Genomic DNA, 21,241 nt, shown 5'->3' with positions numbered 1-21,241 from the left:
CAGCATTTTGATCAGCATTAAGAGAGCTGACTGACCACCACCACACCGCCAAAGCCCACTAGAGATAATGTTTCGAATTAGTAGCTGGAGTTAGTGAGGCTGGCTCAAAGTGAATTGTAAAAAGGGATACATTTCCGCCAGAATTGTCCAGCGAGTTGGCGCGCCGCATCCGTGGCCGAGTGGGAATGTCAAAACTTTCAGAACCCGCGTCGAATTAGTGGTGTTTTCAGTGTTCAGAGAGAGAGAGAGAGAGAGAGAGAGAGAGAGAGAGAGAGAGAGAGAGAGAGAGAGTCTCGTGCGATGAAAGTCTTGTAACCGAATACGAGCTTCCAATAACTGGCCTAATATGTGCACGGTATTTCTACCATCACACCTTTTCCTCTACACTACGCCTCAGGCGCATGTTGCATAATCCGACTTAAAATTTACTCTTTACTTTTTCATCATATATATTTTTTTTATATGTCACGCATCCGATCTCTGCCAGCATGTAAACTTTTTTTTTATTATCGTGTTTTCTTACAGCATCCTGATAAAAAATCTTGTTTATTCTGTCTTGTTTGTTAGTGTCCCTCTCAAGCCGGGCGGGAAGGCGAGAGTACTCCATCGACCTGTATACACAGTCTTCCTTTTGGAGGAGGAAACAGCCGCGCCGCTATGTAGCAGGTGGGCGAGGCAGGCGTCTGATGGTCACTCTGATAGGCGGCGGTTTGAAAGGGAAACAGTAAATGGTGCTGTTTGAAAACGCCAAGGGTGTCTGCCAGTGTCGATGCCAACGATGATGATGATGATGCTCTTGCCACTTTTTTCATGGTAGAGAACAGAGTAAAGGCTATTTATATACTGATAACAAACCTTCCTCCTACATGGTGCTCTACAAAGAATGTATTAGATACACACACACGAAAAGAAATCTAAATCATAGGTTTATAGACACCTTGACATTCCAAAGATTAGATAAAACAAGGTAATGTCGCGTGAAGTTCTAGTCAAGCAGAGGAGATTTTTACTCTCTGGGGCTGCTTAAATTACTTTATTTTCTTACATTTCCGCGAAAGAATTGTAGACATATACCACTATTATTACCAAAGAGTGGTCACGTGTGTGCTGCCAAAGATCAAGACATTAAGACGACTCGTTGCATTTGGTTGAGAATATTGTGAGGTCGGTGACACTTCATTGCGGACGTGTGTTTGTGTTCAGGAAGTTGCCGTGTTATTGGAAGTGGGGGTGGACACCTCGTTGGCAGGAGGAGGAGGAGGAGAAGGAGAAAAAGAGGAAACCTGAAAGAGCAGGCAATGGGATGCCTGTTAGCTTATAAATAGGAAGAGTGTGAAGAAACGCAGATGAATAGAAGTGGATGAGCCACAGCAGTTTGCTAATGGCGTGTACGCGGGTGGTCGTGCCAGACAGAGGCGGCACGACGAGGCGGCGGCGGGGCGGCTCGCTGGTCTTCGCAACACCCGCGGCAATCGTGTATTTTTTATCCCTTATGTTGTTTACAAGTTCGTCTCGGCGAACGGTCGTGAAAGTGGCCGTATGGGCGGAGTGCCAGGCAGACGTCCAGAGATCTCACTATAATAATAAATCTCTCAACGCCTTCCCATAAGTCACACAATTCCTCACCATAAGTCATCCGTAAGTCATTAGAACAAAAAATACATACAAGCCACTCGAGTCCTCACCATAAGTCACGCAGCTTTTTGAAAACGATGCCACTCATCTTCCAACACCTCCTCCTCCTCCTCCTCCTCCTCCCCCATAGCCTATAACTTCTGAATAGTATCGATTAACAAACTGTGTGACTGCAACGAAGAGAGAGAGAGAGAGAGAGAGAGAGAGAGAGAGAGAGAGAGAGAGAGAGAGAGAGAGAGAGAGAGAGAGATGGGGTTGGGGGGGGGGAGGCAGGCTGGCAGGCAGGCAGGGAAACAGACCGACCGACAGATGGGCAAACGGACAGACAAATCTACAAACAGACGCAGCCAGCCAGACAGAAATACGGGATGTGAATGAGAGAGACAAATAGTACCGTCTTGGTGTCTTCCTCCGTCCCCTTTTCCACAATTAGCGTCTCGGAGGCGTGTCGAGGCCCCGTCAGGCACATGTTTCCCGCTAATTACAAAAGGATAAAGGTGGCCGAGGTCACGAGTCCCAGTTAAAAGCCATTAGTCACTGGTGCGGGTTATTATAAGGGCATGCTAAGGACGAGGAAAAGGGAGAAGGAAAAGAATGATGATGAATGACAGAAGGGTATCAGGAAATAATTAACTAAAAGTGATCTAGTAAAATATAAAGAAGAAATAGAATAATAATAACAATAAAAAAAAAAAGGTTCACGAACGGAGTGGTGGTGGTAAAAGGAGAAAAAAACAGAGAAATAAGAGAGGATGATAAGGCGGACATTCGTGAGCGAACTTTTAAAGACAGAAGATCATAAAACGAGCAACAGTGAATCTCTAGAAGCCCTCAACCTCTCACGGCCCGCCGCGGTGCACGCTGTGCCTCGGTGGCTGTCTCGTGCCGCTGTTTTCAGTTGCTGCAGTGAATAGCTTTCCTCCTCTTCATCCATTTGCTTTATTGGACGCCTCTATTTCACATCATCAGTTTTTCTTCAAGAGCTCATAATAGTTGACTTGTATTCTTTGTTCGTGTTTTTCCTCTTAATGTCCTTCAAATTGGATGATCCATATATGAAATTAAAATGTATTTTTTGTTGTTCGTCTCGTCTCTTTCAGCCTTATATCTTCCTTCAAAGGGTTCATAAAACTAAAAACTACTATTATTTGTCCCTTATCGTCTGATTCAGCTTATTGTCCTTGAAAGTGGACGAATCGGACAGAAAACTGAAAAAATATTGCGACCTTTGCCTGTGGAACCCTTATACTTTCCCTTGTCTTTGATTTTTCTTCTCTTGTAAGTGGAAACATGAAAGAGCACGTGCTGAGATACTGTGAACGAGGAAGAGATTGTTATGAAGTGACAGAAAATATTAAGTATGAAGCCATTTCAAACAAATAGGAGCAAAAAGGAAAATGGACTGAGAACGCAGAAGTGACAAAAAGAAAAATGAAAAGGGGAAATAAAGGGGGAGGAGGAGGAGGACCAATGTAATGAGAGAGGAGAAATGGGAAGAGGAAGCAGATTTTGAAGGACTTACCGGTTCCTCTTTGTGTAAAAAAGATCACCTTCGTTGGAAAACCAGCTGGTGGAACGCTCGAGGTGAATTTAGTCTTATGTTGGGGTTGACGAAGATAAATTGGAGAGAGAGAGAGAGAGAGAGAGAGAGAGAGAGAGAGAGAGAGAGAGAGAGAGAGAGAGAAAGAGAGAAAGAGAGAGAGAGAGATATGGGAGTCATATGAAACTGCTTTAGACACATGTAGTGCACGCTCACACTCCGCCGTACACACACGTTAACACGCACACACACTGACATGAGCAGAAGAGAAAGAAGTTGAGGAGAAAGGAGTGGAGTCGGTTTCCGTGCTTGCAGAGTCGACAATTCCCGTTGTTGACCGAGAGGAAGTCACGAAAGTCAGATTGGAGGACTCAGCTTAATCAGACGTGAAGCGAGGGGCGGAGATGACCTCTTCCCTACTACCGTCGACTCTTTATCGCCAAAGTTTGAAGGATCACCGAAATTAGTGGGACATATTTTACTGCAAGAAGTTCAGTTCGCGTCGGGGCGATCAGCATAATTGAGGGGATAGGATGTTGATGTTTTCCTTTGCTTCTGGTCTCAGTCCATTATATATTCTAGTCAGGAAGGGGAGATAAATTTTCTTTATCTCCTAGACATAATTTTGCCATGAGAAAATGCGAGGCTTTTTTTTTTTATTTATATTATTTTTATTTTTCTCATTCGGAAGTCTCCTGTTGATTAACTGTTCTGATTATGAAGGGGAGAGAGATTTATATTTTTTCCTTATGATTATATCAAGTTCATTTCGTTTCGAAAAGAAAACGAATCCAGGGAAGTGTGTTTAAGAAGGCAGGAAGATGCATGTGAGGGGAGCCGTGAATGGGTGCTGCTTGATGTCTCTGGCAGCTGCTGTTCCTGAGCTCCGTTCGGCTTAGGAAAAATGGAACGAGGGTTTAGAGCTAGAGGGAGAGATCAGAAGAGGCGTGGGCGTTCTCTACTGGCAGTCGGCGTCCCTTCGACCTCTTCTCGCTTTAATAAGGATGGCAGGACCGAGACGAGGGTTGTTGGGTAAGGAGGACAAAGGCGTGGAGGCGTTTGCCCTTGTCTCCGTATCAAGAAGAATAAGAGACGAAGTTGAAGATGGCAAAGGTCTGCTGGCTGATCTCTTTGACTGCCTGTGTGCCCAAGCATCATTCGTGGAGGAAGGTATTGGGGTCAGGAGGGCGAGGGCGTGTTGGTCGGTATTGCTCTTAGGTCCATTTCGTATAAAGAAGAAACGGCGAAACAAAGATGGAGGAGGCAAAGGCTTGCTGGCTGATATCTTTGGTTGTTGCTCTTCGTCCCCGCCGAGGCAGAGCCACTCGACCATTATCATCTCCTTCGGGCAAACATTTATTGAACGTGAGCCTTGAGAGAGTAGGGGACGCGAGGCCCTTGTTTGTCTTCGGCCTGACGTCACCGTCTACTTGAGTTGCTTGTCCGAAATGTGACCCAGGAGACGATATGTAAAAATGCTGGTGAATCAGATTTCTCTTTGTCATTAATTAAACATCTTGGATTCAGAGTCCGTTCATAACACTCAAGTTTGAATATGCTGCCATGTGTTCGCTTATCCCAATGAGTTGTTGAGGTGCGAGTAGAGACAGCACCGTGTGAACAGCAACTATTTGCCGTGCCGGCCATGCGAAGGTCTTATGACAACACGGTTGAGACAAATACAGAACGGAGTAAAGAACGGAGTACTTCCTGGCGCCCTGGAGGAGGAGAACGAGGTATTAGCGCGCTGGAAGAATTTGAAGGGACGCTGCAGGTGGGGGTTACGTAGACGGGCCACGCCCCCCACATGCCCCGCCACAGGCAATGAGAGCCTCTTCCCGGTGATGCTAACGAGGCCTATTGAGCGGGCCGCAGTGTCCGGCTGAGGTTCACACCGCCTTTGGGCCTCGAGGGCAGGTCGAGTTCCATTGCTCCCCGCAGGGCCAAGTGTGTCTTGTAAACACGAGGGATGGAGAGTCTTCATTTGGGTACACTGAGGGGGAGGTGCCGCGCCTCGTATCCTGTGGCAGGGGGGCTCAATGCTTGCCTATCTTTTAACGAATATGCGCGTTGTCTTCCCTTCCCTGGCCTAAACTTTATCTGTTTACGTACGTAACTAGAAGTAGACATAAATTTATGACAATGCACATAAAAATACTGGAGATATAAGTATGCCTAGGGCACCCTTTCTTCAACAGATAGGTGGATTTTCATAAAAAGTTCGGTTAATCAAAGCCTAAGGGGAGAATTAAACGAGATATACCTCGCTCCTGAAGATCGTAAAGAAGCAAATCAGTCGGGACAAGGGCGTATTAAACTTGAGGACGAAAGAGAAACAGACACACCGGTTCTAACGGCGCCCCGTTCGTGCCACTCCACCCCGGAAGGCAGCCGTCGCCTCACTCTATCTCAGCCATTTGTCCCCAGACGCCAGTAGCGACCGCAGCTTTGTTCTCCTTTGTTCGCCTTTCAATGTTTGTCGTCGGGGATATTTCTGAACCCCGTAACATCCCCTCGACTCGTAATCCTCCTGTAAGTCCTCATCTCGTAGATTTCAAGGAGGAGAATATTGAATTTAGGGACAGTCATATCCCATAGGCTTCCAGGGTCACTAGAAAGGATGATCACAATGCACCCAGCTGGCAGGCGCACTTTTACGATACTGACGACATTTGTGTATTCTAGGCGCATGGGCGGCGGTGACGGGGAAGCGGAACGCAGGTCTGTTCGGGCAAGGTCAGCGCGTCGCCTCCTCCCGCGCGGCTTTATTTATCAGCGCCACTCTCGTCCCTGGGAAGCCTTCGCTGCCCCGCCTCGTCCACGGGCATTAGGAGAGGCTCATAAATATCAGATCTGGCGCCACGAGGACTTGTTTCCCACGTCCGGGGCTGCTGCGTCGACTTGTTTCTCTGAGAGTTCCGTTTGTCTAGTTGTCAGCGAGTATTATTGTGTTAGGAGTGTGTGCATCCTTAAGGGTTGGGGTAAAGTTGAAAGAAATCTTATTGTAACCTTTTGGACACGTTTGTATAAGGCTCAGTTCATTTGTTCGTCAAAAAAAATTAAGATGTTGCGTGCAAATTTATATCTGCACTTATTTTTTTCAATATTTATACCTATTTTTATATGGCGCAAGACGAAGTAAAACTTATTATTACAATTCTTCTTCTTCTTCTTCTTCTTCTTCTTCTTCTTCTTCTCATCATCATTATTATCATTATTATAATCATTATTATCAAATTTATCATTATTATTATTATTATTATTATTATTATTATTATTATTATTATTATTATTATTATTATTATTATTATTATTATTATTATTATCATTATCATTATCATTATTATTATTATTATTATTATTATTATTATTATTATTATTATTATTATTATTATTATCATTAATATTATTAAAAATGTTTAAAACTGAAGGGCAGAGAAGCTTAGGCTGTAGCCTCAGCCGGGACTAATCCTGTTAAGGTGGTCAGGTGTGTCCCCTTTACCATTACGAAAGTTCATTTAGGAGGTAATTAATTTTCTCATTGTCTCTGCCGGACAAGTAGCACACCGGTACAAAAGGTGTTTGAAAATATTGGTAAGCTGTGACAGCCCATAATCTGCCGACGCGAGCCGCCATTTAAACCCCGTTACGGAATACGCCAATAGGAAGAATTTCGAGACTTATTGAACCAAAAGGTTCCTCGATCGTGTGTATGGTGACAGAGCAAAGGATCTTATCAGCGTTTCATTTTCATGGAGACAAAATTATTAGTTTTCTGGAATTCATTGAATGCAGGACGTTTGTTTATATTTTGCTTGTTTGTGTATTTTGCTTGTGTGTGTATTTTGTGTATTATGTATGGATGTTTGTTTGTGTGTGTGTGTGTGTGCGTGTGCGTGTGCGTTTGCGTGTGTGTGTGTGTGTGTGTGTGTGTGTGTGTGTGTGTGTGTGTGTGTGTGTGTGTGTGTGTGTGTGTGTTTAGAATTGTTTGTTTTTCCTTGGATAACTTTCCTTCGTTCATATTAAAGTAATTGCTATTTTTTTACATTAAAATATGTAAGATGTACCCGGCTGAGAGACCTTAAAGAGGCTCGTTCTCCCACAACCACCACCACCACGACGACCACCACCACCACCACCCCGTAACAACACACGCACGGAATAGAGAACGTTATAATATATAGATTATGCGTCTGGCACCCTCTTCCTACCCACCCTCCCACAGACCCTTGCCTGTCGCCGCGCCTCATCAGCCCGCAACTTTATTTCTCACCGGCGCCTAATTAGGCTGGAGGTGACTGGTTCAATTTACTCCTCTTCTCATAAAGTGTTGTTTTAGAGGCGAGGCTGCCGTGTCTTTTCCCGCTGAGATAAAGTAAGGATAAGATGCAGGAGTATATTCAGAAACTGTCACTGGTATCCATCTTTTCGCCAGCTGAAATAAAATACGTTAGTTTATTTCAGCTGGCAAAACTGTAATATCGAAAAGATGGATGCCAGTGACAGTTTCTGAACATACTCCTGAATCTTATCCTTACTTTATCTCAGCGGGAAAAGACACGACAGCTTCTCCTCGCCTCTAAAACAACACTTTATGAGAAGAGGAGTAAATTGAATATCTCTCGCGGCGCCGGGTTCAGCTGTAAGTATTCATATCTGCCAGTCGCCTACAGCCTCATTAGCCGCCGGAGAGCAACAGAGTAGCGGACTGGTAAGACGCAGAGACAGGTGAGGGTCTGGGGGAAAGTGAAAGGGCGGGAGGGAGGACGTGCGATAGACAGTCTATATATTATAACATTCTTTACCCCGTGCGTGTTGTTACCGGGTGGTAGTAATAGCTGCCGGTGCTATTTTTCAGGATTAGAACACGATGGAACTTTCATTGGTATCCACCATTAGTGTCACCTCTTGCCGTAGTGATAAAGTCAAGCTTTTTGCTGAAGGGGCTGGGGCGAGGTGATATCCACCGCCAAGTGTTGCGATTCTGGATTTTGAGAATTAGGATGTGTATGCACCTTCACCAGTGGTGGGCACCGCTAACCGAAAAGTTAGCTTCGCTAACTGGTACTCCACTAACTAAAAAGTTAGCTTCGCTTACGCTAAACCGCTGAACTGATAAAGAAATTAGTGGAAGCTAACGCTAACCGCTAACCGCTAACTTTTTAAATGGATTTAGCTTTGGTTTAGTGTTTTGGCACTAAAACCCTTAAAAACAGACCTAGTGATCTGAAACTTAAATACATTGTAGCTTAGACATAGAGCTTTCCAGAAAGGTATAGTATGCCAAAATCAGATGATGATAAAGTTGAGCACAAACAAAACAAACAAACAAGCAGTAACAACAAGAGAAGAGAAAGAAGCCTCCAGTTTATCCTAAATCCGTATATTTTACCAAAGATTTCCCCAAATTTACGCATTTTTTACTTTATTTCCATAAATGACTTTTCTTTTTATTATTTTAAGTTTATTTCTCGTTAGTTGAAAATATCGAGTTCTTATTATTAAATCCCGAGTTCAAAGAGATGGAAATGGAAGATGCATTACCCTAAAATACCAAAAAGTGCCCCTAATAATTGTCCAATTACCCTACTTTAAGGCTTAATTTACCCAAAAGTGGAAACCCTGGAATTATTGCGCCATGTGGCTCAACTGGTGCTGTGTCTGTCCACAACGGACAAGAACAAACCTGTATGAATTTTTTAGTGGACTTGAAATTAGCGGAGGAGGAGCTACATTTAGCGGAAGCTAATTGGTCCTCTAACTGTTTCCAAAGTTAGCAAAAACGCTAATCAGCTAAGGAAAAAGTCAGCTTTGCTAATTAATGGTTAGCGGATTAGCGGAACCGTGCCCACTACTGAACTTCACTATAACCCCGTATTTCATCTCTCTCATCCCTAATGAAAGAGAAGGTTACTGGCTATCGATGCATTCAGATTTAAACAAGAATTTGCGGTCTTGCTTTGTCTTGTTGATTGGGTGTCTGCCAACCATTAAGACGCTCAGATTTCAACAATATTATACGGTCCTTTACTATTCCATCTTTGCCTTTAATGATAAAATGTCTACCACAGCTTTCAACATGTTCAAACGTCCAAAGTAATTCCCTCACTGTGACTCGTGTCGGCATGCAGCTCCACAATATTCCTCGAACATTTCAACGAGCGGCAGAAGTAAAAGGAAAGCTCACCTCAATCTCTTTTTGTGTTGAAAACCCGTTAAAGGCAGCGAGGCCGGAATGCTGCCTCGAAAACGTAGGTGATCACGTTGGAGGTCACCGTAGGAAAAGAAAGTTAGATTGGGTTTTACAGCTGAGCGGGCGAGACTTTCCGTCATTTGTTGGCCGCCGACCAGCACCTCTTGCGCCTGAATTACTGATCGACTTTACACTTAGGAACCCGCTGCTGATGCTTCCGACGCTCTCTGAATACACGCTGATAACAGCTGACCTGTTGTCTTTTTCTACCCCACCCTCGGCTTCTCTTCTTTGGTTTTTTCTTCTTTTCTTTCTCTCTCTTCGATTCTTGACGTTTCCCTTTTACCCTAACTGCATTTCCATGGTGGCTTTTCAGATGGCGTTATATACTAGCTCGCCATATTATAAGTTATCGTCTGTACCTCGTCTTGTTCGTCGCCAGCTTGCCCCTGGCTTTTGTTTGTGTTGTCTGGGTGCAGGAACTTGACTTAATGAGGCCATGACTGTGTTTTTAAAGCCGTCCCATCCCCCCCTAACTTGGCTTTTCCCCTTCCACAAGGGTTTTCCATTGATTCTCTCTCTCTCTCTCTCTCTCTCTCTCTCTCTCTCTCTCTCTCTCTCTCTCTCTCTCTCTCTCTCTCTCTCTCTCTCTCTCTCTCTCTCTCTCTCTCTCTCTCTCTCTCTCTCTCTCTCTCTCTCTCTCTCTCTCTCTCTCTCTCTCTCTCTCTCTCTCTCTCTCTCTCTCTCTCTCTTTTTTTTTGCAGAATGTTGGCTAGGCAGACAAGCAGGGGATGTCCATTTCCCTTTAGGGCGCTTAACCTCCCCTCTCTTTCTCTCTCTCATAGAATACTTCATTCTTTTAATGTTTTCTTTCAGCGTGGGGTTGCTGTAAATAAATGTTTAGCCATCGGGCGGGGCAGGGCTGAGAGTACCGGGGCTGTTGGAGGCAGCACGGGTGGTGAAAGGCGATGGTGAGAGATAATTTACAACTGCAATTCAGGAGGAGAGGAGCGTAGGCGGTGGGATCAATTACTGAGGCTAGGCGAGGAGAGCAGAGCGGGGCAAGTTTTTATGGGATGTAGAAGTGACTGGAAACTGTACTAATATTTAAGCTGAAGGCCAAAAAACTAAATGGGTAGTGAGTCTCTCTCTCCCGGGAGCGTATTGCTACTGTGTATTCTGTACCGAGGCTGCGGGTTTACAATTGCTTAATGTGTGGGTGTGGGTGTGTGGGTGAGTGAGGGAGTGTGGAGGGGGTTGTGGGGGGGATGGAGTGGGATACCAGTATCACGTGACTTGCCCCCACAAGGTCCGGTTTAGCTCTGTGACCTCAAAACTTAATATGTTCTCCAGAATTCTAGTTATTGCTCTCTCTCCGACAACAACAACAACAACAACAACAACAACAACAACAACAACAACAACAACAACAACAACGTGGATACAGTGAAAAAGGTGACGACCTGGTTGTACAAAAATGTTGAATGAGATGGTCTGTGATAGGTCCTCCACCTGCATGTTCCTCCTTTTTCCTTTCCCCTAATAATTCGTCTGCCTTACAGTATTTCGTGTTTCCTTTGCCCCTCAGCTTTCCGCCATGGCTACCGCTTACCCTGTTCATTCCTTCTTTTTTTCATGACGAAGACGCCATATCGACTGCCGGAGGGACCTTTCTCATTTCACAGCCTCTCATCGGATATCAGTTCTTGTTAGGATGACAGTCATTTTAAAAGTCACATAAAACTTTAAAATAGTGATATGTCGATGTTCATGTTAAAGCTGGTGGTACTACAGTAATATGCAATATGTTGATATCCTTGTCGAAGCCACTGATGTTCACGTAATGGATGCTGATACTTTTGCAAAATATGTCGATCCCTGTGTTAAACATGTTGATATACTCGAGCGTTATGTCGATATTCGTGCTGAAATTGTTGAAAGTCGTGTTAGTTCTGCGATTCAGTAATACTCGCCATGTATGCATGTGTACATGTGTTACTGCTTAATTTTTTTATGCTCTTGTCCAGGGACTGAGGTGTGTGTTACGTTCAAATTCATAGATCACGTGAACTGAATTTATCTTAACAGGCAGAGGCAGCAAACAGTAGGAAAGTTTTTAGTGACCTTCGTATCACCAGAAAAAAACAACAACCATGCAGCTGAGTGAAAAGTTTGTCTCAGGAACATTCATTTTGCGATCCTCTTTCCTCGGCCAACTCAGCTGGTCATCAAAAGTATGTCGAGTCACTCATAAATACTCCTGCGTGACGGAACTAAACACTGCAGGAGGAAATGTGTTATAGTTTCATACAGTTTACAGATAATTTTTACATATTCACGAGATTAATGGGGCCTGATTGTATAACCGGCCGTTAATACCTGTATCATCACTGTTATGTGTGCCCGATTTCCATGTATACGTGCAGAGCTCTGGATATCGCAATGACGGTGGTGGTGATAATGGTGGTGGTCAGGACGCGAGAATGAGTCCAGTGTTGTGATGGTGGTTGCTGTAGTAATTGTGGTGCTGGTGGTGATGTAGGGAAAACGCGTGTGAGCTCAGAAATATATGAGGTGGTGGTTGTGCTAGCGGTGGTGGTGGTGCTGCTGATGGAGATGTAAGGGATGCGAGAGTGAGCCCAGTGATATGTGTGACGATGGTTGTGATAGCGGTGGTAGTGGTGCTACTGGTGATGTAGGGGGTGAAAGAGTGAAGCCAGTGTTAAGTGATGGTGGCGTGGCTGGTGCTGGTGGTGTAGGGGATGCGAGAAGAGCACATTGATGTATACTGCATATCAGAGACGCGTTGCTGCCTGTCTGTTTATATGTCCGGCGCCGCAGCGTCCGGAGAGGCTCACCGGCTAGCGCACGATGGGAGCTTTTGAGTCCACCTAGCCAGTGTCCCGCGGTAGCCACGTGTATGGTCGTCTTACATGGAAAAGATGAGGAGGAGAGGAAGGAGGGGAAGGGGGAGATGAGGGATACAGATTGAAGGACTGTTGGAAATGGCTCTGACGCTCCTTCCTAAGCACACTGAACACCACACCATTCCTCCGTCCCGGACAATACTACACCATGTCATTCCTGATAACACTGTCCAGCACCTCCGTGTATTCATCACCAAATCCACTACCACCACCACCTCCGTCACACTTCTAAACAGCAAATCAGTGTCACAATTCATATCCTTACATGTTATGTTGCAGCTTCAGACTCTTCTAACTACATCGTGTTATTTTATTCGATTTTTTAAGACAATGCTTATAGTTCGATATCTTCCAGAAACTTTCACTCACATTTTCACTATCAGGACGCATCCTCATTGACAACTCATGGATTCTAATTAATTCCTGTATAGTATTTCCATGTGAAACTGGCCGGTGGGGTGGTGGCGGCTGCGGGGTCAGCCCCGCCCTGCACCTTGCCACACACTCTCAACACCTCTCGCTTCCTCTCATATGTCAGCTATTTACTACCTTTAAATTAATTTAATTAAATAATTGGATAATCCAATAAGGTCATATAGTGTTAAGATTGTTTCGTTTTTAGGATAATAACAAAGATTTTGTATAAATACCACGACACTTGACAACGTTGGAATACAACGTTGTCAAGTGTCGTGGTATTTATACAAAATCTTTGTTATTTTAATGTATATCCACATACACCCATTGTATTATTAATTAATTTAAGTGTTTGCTGGGCCCTTGGAAGGTCTGTTTGTGACTTCTCTCATACACACACACACACACACACACACACACACACACACACACACACACGCACACACACACACACACACGCACACACGCACACACACACACACACACACACACACACACACACACACACACACACACACACACACACACACACACACACACACACACACACACACACACACACACACACACACACACACACACACACACACACACACACACACACACACACACACACACACACACACACACACACACACACACACACACACACACACACACACACACACACACACACACACACACACACACACACACACACACACACACACACACACATGCATGCCATCAGCAAAGCTTCCTTCACCTCCGCTTCATCTCCAGTCCTCCTTCTCCTGCAGCCGCCAGTATAATCACAAGACGGATCCGTCTTGGGCCAATAAATGTTTCTCGTCTTTTTCTTTTGCTCCACGTCTTGTCACGGCTTTCGTCCTCGCATGGCGGCGACGGCGGTGAGGTCTTGGTTTTCTGGCGCGATCTACGCGGTTCAGAGGAAATAAAGGAGGATGAAAGGTCTGATGAGCCGAGAGCCTGCACGAGGGGAAGGAAGTCTCTTACTGGCACTTTTTTTTCACAATGACAAGAGGAAGGGAGGATGTCTATGTGATATATCTCCAGTCACCCAAAGCAGACCCTTGTTGTTATGTTTCCTCGTCCTAAACGCAAAGTAGTTCCTTTCTCCCCTCTTACCCGTTATCATCGTTTTCTTTCCCACAAATGACGAAAAGTGTGTGGTACTGACATATAATATTATTATATGCTATCTTTTCGTCCTCACTCGTGTCCGTCGCTTCCTTTCTTATCAATCTCCGTCTTTTTCTTTACAGGAACACCAGAAATGGAAGGTGGAACTGATGCACATCACTACTTCCTACTCCACACCCAAGTCTGTCCCTCGTCACTTATCGGGTCTCGTCTGCATCGCCCTCTTCACAACCACTCTTAGAGAGGCAATACTTGATGTCCCTTGCTCTACTGCAGGAGTGACAGGTAATCAACTGTCATGTTCGCCGGGCTGAGCCGCGCGAGAAGGGGTGAGTGTTACGGTGCTGTGTGTTTGCCTATAACTTCCTGCCTCACTCCTTGTTCTTTCCTGCGCTGATGCCTGTGCTGTGGGGGAGAACAGCCGGGTGTGCCGGGTGCAATACAGCATTGTGGTGTGTTTACCATCGTTTATTTTTCATATATGCAGGCCTCTGGGCCTGTCTGATATATCTGGAGAGCTGTTGTTACGTCGCTGATAATTTTCCTCGTTTTTGGTGTCGTCCTTTTCTTATCGTACACAAAACAAAAATATCTGAGGCTAAGGTCTGGGGGACAGTGTTTCCGGTACTTGGCCGCATGAGGCGCGGGCGGAATTTTTTTTCACGTTCGGCCTAAAGCTATGGTAGGTTGTATTAATGGAGCCTGCTGATGGGCCCCTGCCCATATTGGCGCAGGCAAGTGTTCTTACAGTGGCTCCATCTTGTTCATCTCACTCATCCATACTCATCTCAGTAACGCTTAGTGACGTCCTGCGGCTTTCTTTGGGCGTAACGGTGAGAAGGGAGGACAGGGGAATGAGAGGTGAGGCAGGGTGGGGTGATGATGCTCAGTGACGCCAAGTGACATCCTCCGGCTTTCATAGGGTGAGGGGGGGGTTAGAGGAGGGCAGGGGACTGAGACAGGTTGGGATGAAGAGGCTCACGGACGCTTAGTGACGTCTTGCACCCCCTTGGGGAGTGTCAGGGAGAGGGGAGAACAGGTGAGAAACAAAGTAGGGGGCTGGGCAAAATGGGATAGGTTAGCGAGGGGGCAGAGTTGAAAGGGAGCGGCCAGTGCCAGGGTATGCCAAGGCAAGGCAGACCAGGCCAAGATAGGCCAGGGCAAAGAAGGTCTGGCAGGTCAGGGCATGGCTGGGCAGGAAAGGTCAGGGTAGGACAGGGCCAGGCGACAGCACCGCTTGGCTCAGTTTTATTGTGGATGGTGAAAATTGTGTTAGAAAAAGTACGTACATCACTAGTTGTAGTAGTAGTAGTAGGTGTTGTTGTTGGTGATGGTGCTTTGGAAAAGTAGAAGGGATTAGAAGACAAAATGATGAAGTAGAAGTAAAGAAAAAATAAGAAAATTCAATGAAATCAGTATGGTACTAAATAAATGTATATAATTAAGACATACACCACCTTCATTAAAACATGAAAGAGCAAAGCATAGATATATAAATTTTCGTCCTCGCAAAGGGTCTTAAGACAATCATTTCAAAAGCCTCACAAAGCCAACGCAACACGCTTCAAAAGAATCGCGTCCACATTAATGGCGACGAGAAACAGGTGAACATTATTGGTGTGCCGCGACACTTGTATTTCGGTTCCGCCTCGCTGCTGCAGAATTGAAGAAGGAATTATAAAAGACTTGAGCCGCGGGGGGAGGGGTGCAAAGTGTTAGAGGCGCAGGATTTGTGATTCAGGAAAGTCGTTTCACTGCCGCCGTGAAGAGGAAGAGGAAGTGTTAGAGACGCCGGATTGGTGGTTCAGGGAAATCATTTCATCGCTGGTCGTGAAGAGGCTCGAATTTTACGTTTCACTGAAGTTTAATGGTCAATACATGCAAGCTTTGATGTGTGTGTGTGTGTGTGTGTGTGTGTGTGTGTGTGTGTGTTGCGTTTGAAGTATTTACGTTTTTAGATTTTATTTCATCGTTTGTTGCTGGTGTTATTTATATTGGACCATATGTTGTATTACTGTTTCATAATAATTTATTGTATGTTATGGTCAGTAAACTCATGGTCAATGTGTGTGTGTGTGTGTGTGTGTGTGTGTTTTCGTTTTGTTTTGAGGTTTTCTTTGTTCGCTAGTGCATTTCCTATAGCTTTTCTATTATTTACATTGCTATACATAGTTATTTGTCATCATATTTGCATACCTGCTAACGCACTAGCCTCTCATACAATCTTTCGACACAATCTTCCAAACACCTATCCCCTATTCTTCGACAACACTCAGCTATCACCTTTTACAATAAACATCCTCTCGGCCTATCCTTAGCTCAAAATCTCAACTGCAGACTCACATCTCTTTTACTAAATCAGCTTCCTCGAGGTTTGGCGTTCTGTATCGTCTCCGCCATTTCTTCTCCCCCACACAGATGCTTTCCATATATAAACAAGGGCCTTGTCCGCCCTCGTATGGAGTATGCATCTCATGTGATGGGGTGCCCCACACACACAACTCTCTTGGACAGAGTGGAATCTAAGGCTCTTCGTCTCATCAGCTCCTCTCCTCTTACTGACAGTCTTTTACCTCTTAAATTCCGCCGCCATGTTGCCTCTCTATCTTCTATCGATATTTTCATGCTGAGTGCTCTTCTGAACTTGCTGACTGCTTGCCTCCCCCTGTACCGCGTTCCCGCTGCACTCGACTTTGTAATCTAGCTCATCCCCATACTGTCCAAACACCTTATGCAAGAATTAACCAGCATCTTCATTTTTTCATCCCTTACACTGGTAAACCCTGGAACAGCCTTCCTGCATCTGCATTTCCTCCTGCCTATAACTTGACCTCTTTCAAGAAGAGTGTATCAAGACACCTCTCCACCCGAAATTAACCTCTCTTTTGGCCACTCTTTACTTTTCACTTTTATGGGAGCAGTGATTACCGTACCACAGGCTTAAAACAAGTGATCATCCTTAGATGTTTTTTTACTTTCTTGCTCATTAGCGCCTGGTAGGCTATATTTAGGAGGCGTGATACATGTATAGTCACTTTTTAAATGTGCCTTTTCAAATTTATTGACGTGCCTTAATTATTTTTTCACATTTTTTTAATGTATGTATATATATTTTCCTGGTGGTACGATAATATATTTTCCTGATGGTACGATAATGGTACGGAATCACGGTACGGTATTTTTACCGTACTGTACGGTATGGAAAAATAGCTGGCTGTATGGTACGAAATTACGGTACGGTATTTTTTTCAGGTACGGAGTGCGGTTAAAAATTAAGTACCGTACCGTACTGCCAGCCTTGCTTCCTGTACAGCTTCATTAAGGCCACGTTCATCTCCATCTCACAGACAACAATGTTCAGGCATGCAAAAATAAATTGTGAAGCCGGGAGCCACTTACAACAACGCTGCCTTTTCTTCCCTTCCCTCCCAACGACTTCTTACTCTTTTTCCACTCACTCACCCACTCTTCCATCCCATACCTTTTTACACTTCTCTCCCTCCCCTCTCCCTCACAACTACTACCCACACCTCCTAACATTTCTTATCCTCCTCATCCGCCTCACTGCTTCTCACTCTTCCCACCTATTTTCTCCCTTCATCACTCTTTCCTTCCCCGCAGTTTCCCTTTACTTGTCCCCATGAGTTTCACTGCTCCGTCACCTTCTCTCCCCTTCCATTCTCTCCCCAATTCCTCTCACTTTTTTCCCACCATCACTCCTCTCCCCTCTCACTGCTTCTTACTTTTTTCCCTCTTTATCCCCAGTCTCCCAAACTCTTATAACTGATAATAAATTATCTTCATTCCCTTTCAATTACTCCCAAATATCAATCACTCCCATCCCATTCACCCTCTTTTCCTCCCCCATACACTTCTCTCATTCCTCCCCTAGCCATTTGCTTTCTCTCTCCACCGGCTCCTGTTTTCCGGAATAAAAATAATGTTATTTGGATTCATCAATCAGCAGTATAGGAAAGGTAGATCTGCGGGTACACAAAATCCGTGCAGCCCAATATCTCACTCTGGGTCACTGGAGTTATATTTCGAGTAATATAATACAGTCAGCTTATTGCTCGTTACCAAATTGCAGCTTCGGGAGCCGGTCGTTACTGTAGGGATTCTGCTTCGCTAATTTGATGAAGCAAATGGCGGGAATCGAGTGAGAGGAAATTCAGACCGGCACGCGGCAGTTTGAACACATGACGGCGAGAATGAAAGGGGAATGAATTATTTCCCGAGAGCTAATTGCGCGATGGGACGCGAGTGTTTCTGCGCAGCAAGTGTGTTTGTCGGGCGAGTGTGTGTACGCGGGTAGTGTTTGTATTGGGCGAGTGTGTTTGTTTGTGAGGCGAGTGTGTATACGCAGCAAGTGTGTTTGTCGGGCGAGTGTGTGTGCGCAGGAAGTGTTTGTGTTGTACGAGTATGTTTGTGGGACGAGTGTGTGTACGCGGGTAATGTTTGTGTTGTACGAGTGTGTGTACGCGGGGAATGTTTGTATTGTACGAGTGTGTTTGTTCGTGGGGCGAGTGTGTGTACGCTACGCAGGGAGTGTTTGTATTGTAAGAGTGTGTTTGTGGCGAGTGTGTGTACGCTAAGCAGGGAGTGTTTGTACTGGGCGAGTGTGCTAGGTGACGAATGCCAGGTTGATGGACTTAAGAGGATAAACGGTCAGGTGAGGTTGGGTAGGCGAATCGATGGCGTGAAATGACCTACGCACGGAAAACTGATGTAATTGTCTCTCTCTCTCTCTCTCTCTCTCTCTCTCTCTCTCTCTCTCTCTCTCTCTCTCTCTCTCTCTCTCTCTCTCTCTCTCTCTCTCTCCTCTCTATCTCTCTCTCTCTCTCTCTCTCTCTCTCTCTCTCTCTCTCTCTCTCTCTCTCTCTCTCTCTCTCTCTCTCTCTCTCTCTCTCTCTCTCTCTCTCTCTCTCTCCAACATATTACAGGTTTATAGTGCCTTAATACGATAGATAACCATATATTCTTTCATCCTTAACGCGCATAGGAATCGAAATGATAATTAATGCCCTGTATTCAAGATAGACAACCGTAGCTTCATCCTCATCCCCATTCACTGTATAGTCTCCCCTTGCTGATGTTGAATGCAGGAATGAAGACAACCTTTTCCAACCCTTCATCATTTGGCTCTGTGTGATATGATGGTGATGCATACTCCTCTAAGTACTCTCCCTCTTTATTACCGTTCCATGCCCTCCTTCCCTTCCCTCCTTTCTTCCTTTACTAACACGCCCTGCCTCCCTCCCTCCTACCGTCTCCCTTTGCCTGCACATGTTGCTTCTTCCCTGCCTACCTCTCTCTTTCTCTCCATATGCAAGTAGCTGTGGTCGGGCTTAATTAAAAGGGGAAGAAAAACGAGGGAGGGGGTGATATACGTTCTTCCTCCTCCTCCTTTCCTCCTCCTTTCCACCTCTTTCTCCTCCTCCTCTTTCTTTCGCCTTTGCTGTCTTGTGTCTCTGACTCGTAGATTAGAGTAGATGGTAGCAACAACAAACAGCCTAGTTAGGACCAAGAGGTATGTTGCTGTCTGCTTGTCCTTTGTATTCCTCCTCCTACTCCTCTACTACCCATACTACTAATCCTCTTCCTCCTCTTTATACCACTCTCTTTAGAGTTTAGGCACTGCGCAGGTACCTAACCCACTATCTTCCTGCAACAGTCTTCCTCTAATTAAATCCGTGACCCGCCCAGGTGCGCCAGTTCCCGCCACGCTCCTGACGATGCGCCTTGCCCTTAACATCTTACCTCCGTGCTCTAACTGCTCTTGTTCCCCTTTTTGTCTTGTGTGTGTGTTAGTGTGCGTGTTCTGCTCTCACTGTATTGCGTTTGATTATCATACAGAAGCGCCGTCGTGGTCACCGATCCAGTGTCATCCTAGTATTGTTCCGTTCTGTGAGGTAGTGTTTGTCCGCTTGCCTGGTCGTGCCCTGTTCGCCTTCCTTTGTTACTGAGGCAGATTAAAACTTCTTCGGGCAAATCGCTTTAGCTTCTGTATATTTATTGAACTAGTGTTTGGGGGCCGCGTCTGGCAAGAGGATATAGGGCCGCTTTCACAGTCGTTTTGTTTGTTTTGATCGTTATCAATGGCAACAATCGCCGCTTTAGAATTTCCACTTAAAACTGGCCGATGGGGTAGTGGCAGCTGCGGGGTTAGCCTTGCCCCGCACCTTACCACACACTCCCAGCACCTCTTGCTTCCTCTGCAGCCGCCATTACCCCATAGGCCAGTTTCACGTGGAAAACTATAGCATCGATCGGCACCATTAGTAACGATTAAAACAAACAAAACGACTGTGAAAGTGGCCCCAAAAGTTTATAATGAGGGATTTAAATCCTAAGACTTTACCTATATTTAATCTGTAAAACTGATAAATAACTTTTGGTCCACATGTCAGCTGAGTGGAATAATAATTTCTCGCGGAGGAACTGCGGCTGTGGTTGTTTAATATCTTTCTTAACCCTTATATGCAAACAATATTTTTTGTGACGCGTTTGCAAACAATGGGTGAATTTAACCCAATATTAAGAAAATGAAAAAAAAAGGTTACTTACTATTTATTAAATCCAAAACCAATTATTCAATTCTTGCTCAGTGAAACTTTTTATAAAATAAGATTCAAAACCTATTATCCTTTATAAATCAAAATATATGGACTCTGATTTATAGTGTGTTGATTAGTCTTAAGATCACTTGCTAAAATGGCGTAGTTACTTTTCTTGAAAAAAAAATCTTAGAATTTCTGCTAACTTATTGTGAAAATGTCGTTGGATGGTAAGATGGAACTGTATGTTTCATATTAGCACCACTCCATACCTCCAGGGTTTACTTCCCACACATCATATTTCCAGTTCCTGAGGCAAATAAGGTGTCAAAGACGTTGCAAAGCTTTGAAACCATCTCTCTTGACTTCCTCTCCATACAAGGAGGCTTAAATACCTTATTTGAAAGAAAAAATTCGATGGAGCTAGACAGGAGAAATTTAAGCACCTGGTCAAGGAACAGCATAATAAGGTAGAAGTAAGAAGATAAATATGTATCGGAAAACAGCATGGAGTCAAGCAGACCTACACAGAAAAGAAAGGAGGCGCTGGAGGAAAAAGTGCGAAATGTATTATTTTTTAATGATAATGATAATGAGGGTGAAAGTTCTAGTGAAGAAGAAGAGAGAATTATTCTGTCTTCTGGAAGTTCGCAGGAAGAAATTGTGGGAGAGGCAGATCCTGGAGGCGAAGATGCAGAATGCTTTTTTTTTTTTCATCAGAAAAAAATAACAACGCCCTAATGAGAACTACGGGTTCAGTGTGTGGTGTGCCGGGCAGGGGTCATATTATTATTATTACACACACAAACCCCAAAATAAATGTTTAAGG

At 44.7% G+C, this 21,241-nt stretch overlaps 1 long non-coding RNA gene across 1 annotated transcript in view; it reads left to right on the top strand.

The window, feature by feature from the left end:
• LOC126991698 (uncharacterized) overlaps positions 1-14,169 on the top strand; it is a 109,751-nt gene extending 95,582 nt beyond the window's left edge. The window contains exon 4 of the long non-coding RNA XR_007745764.1: positions 13,978-14,169. This is a non-coding gene — a long non-coding RNA (uncharacterized LOC126991698). The remainder of the gene's footprint in view (positions 1-13,977) is intronic.
• Positions 14,170-21,241: the final 7,072 nt, after the last annotated feature.

The sequence above is a fragment of the Eriocheir sinensis genome, unplaced genomic scaffold (genome assembly GCF_024679095.1).
Source record: "Eriocheir sinensis breed Jianghai 21 unplaced genomic scaffold, ASM2467909v1 Scaffold322, whole genome shotgun sequence".
Lineage (NCBI taxonomy): Eukaryota > Metazoa > Arthropoda > Malacostraca > Decapoda > Varunidae > Eriocheir > Eriocheir sinensis.
The sequence above is the reverse complement of the archived record's forward strand: the minus strand, read 5'-3'. Positions and strand labels throughout refer to the sequence as shown.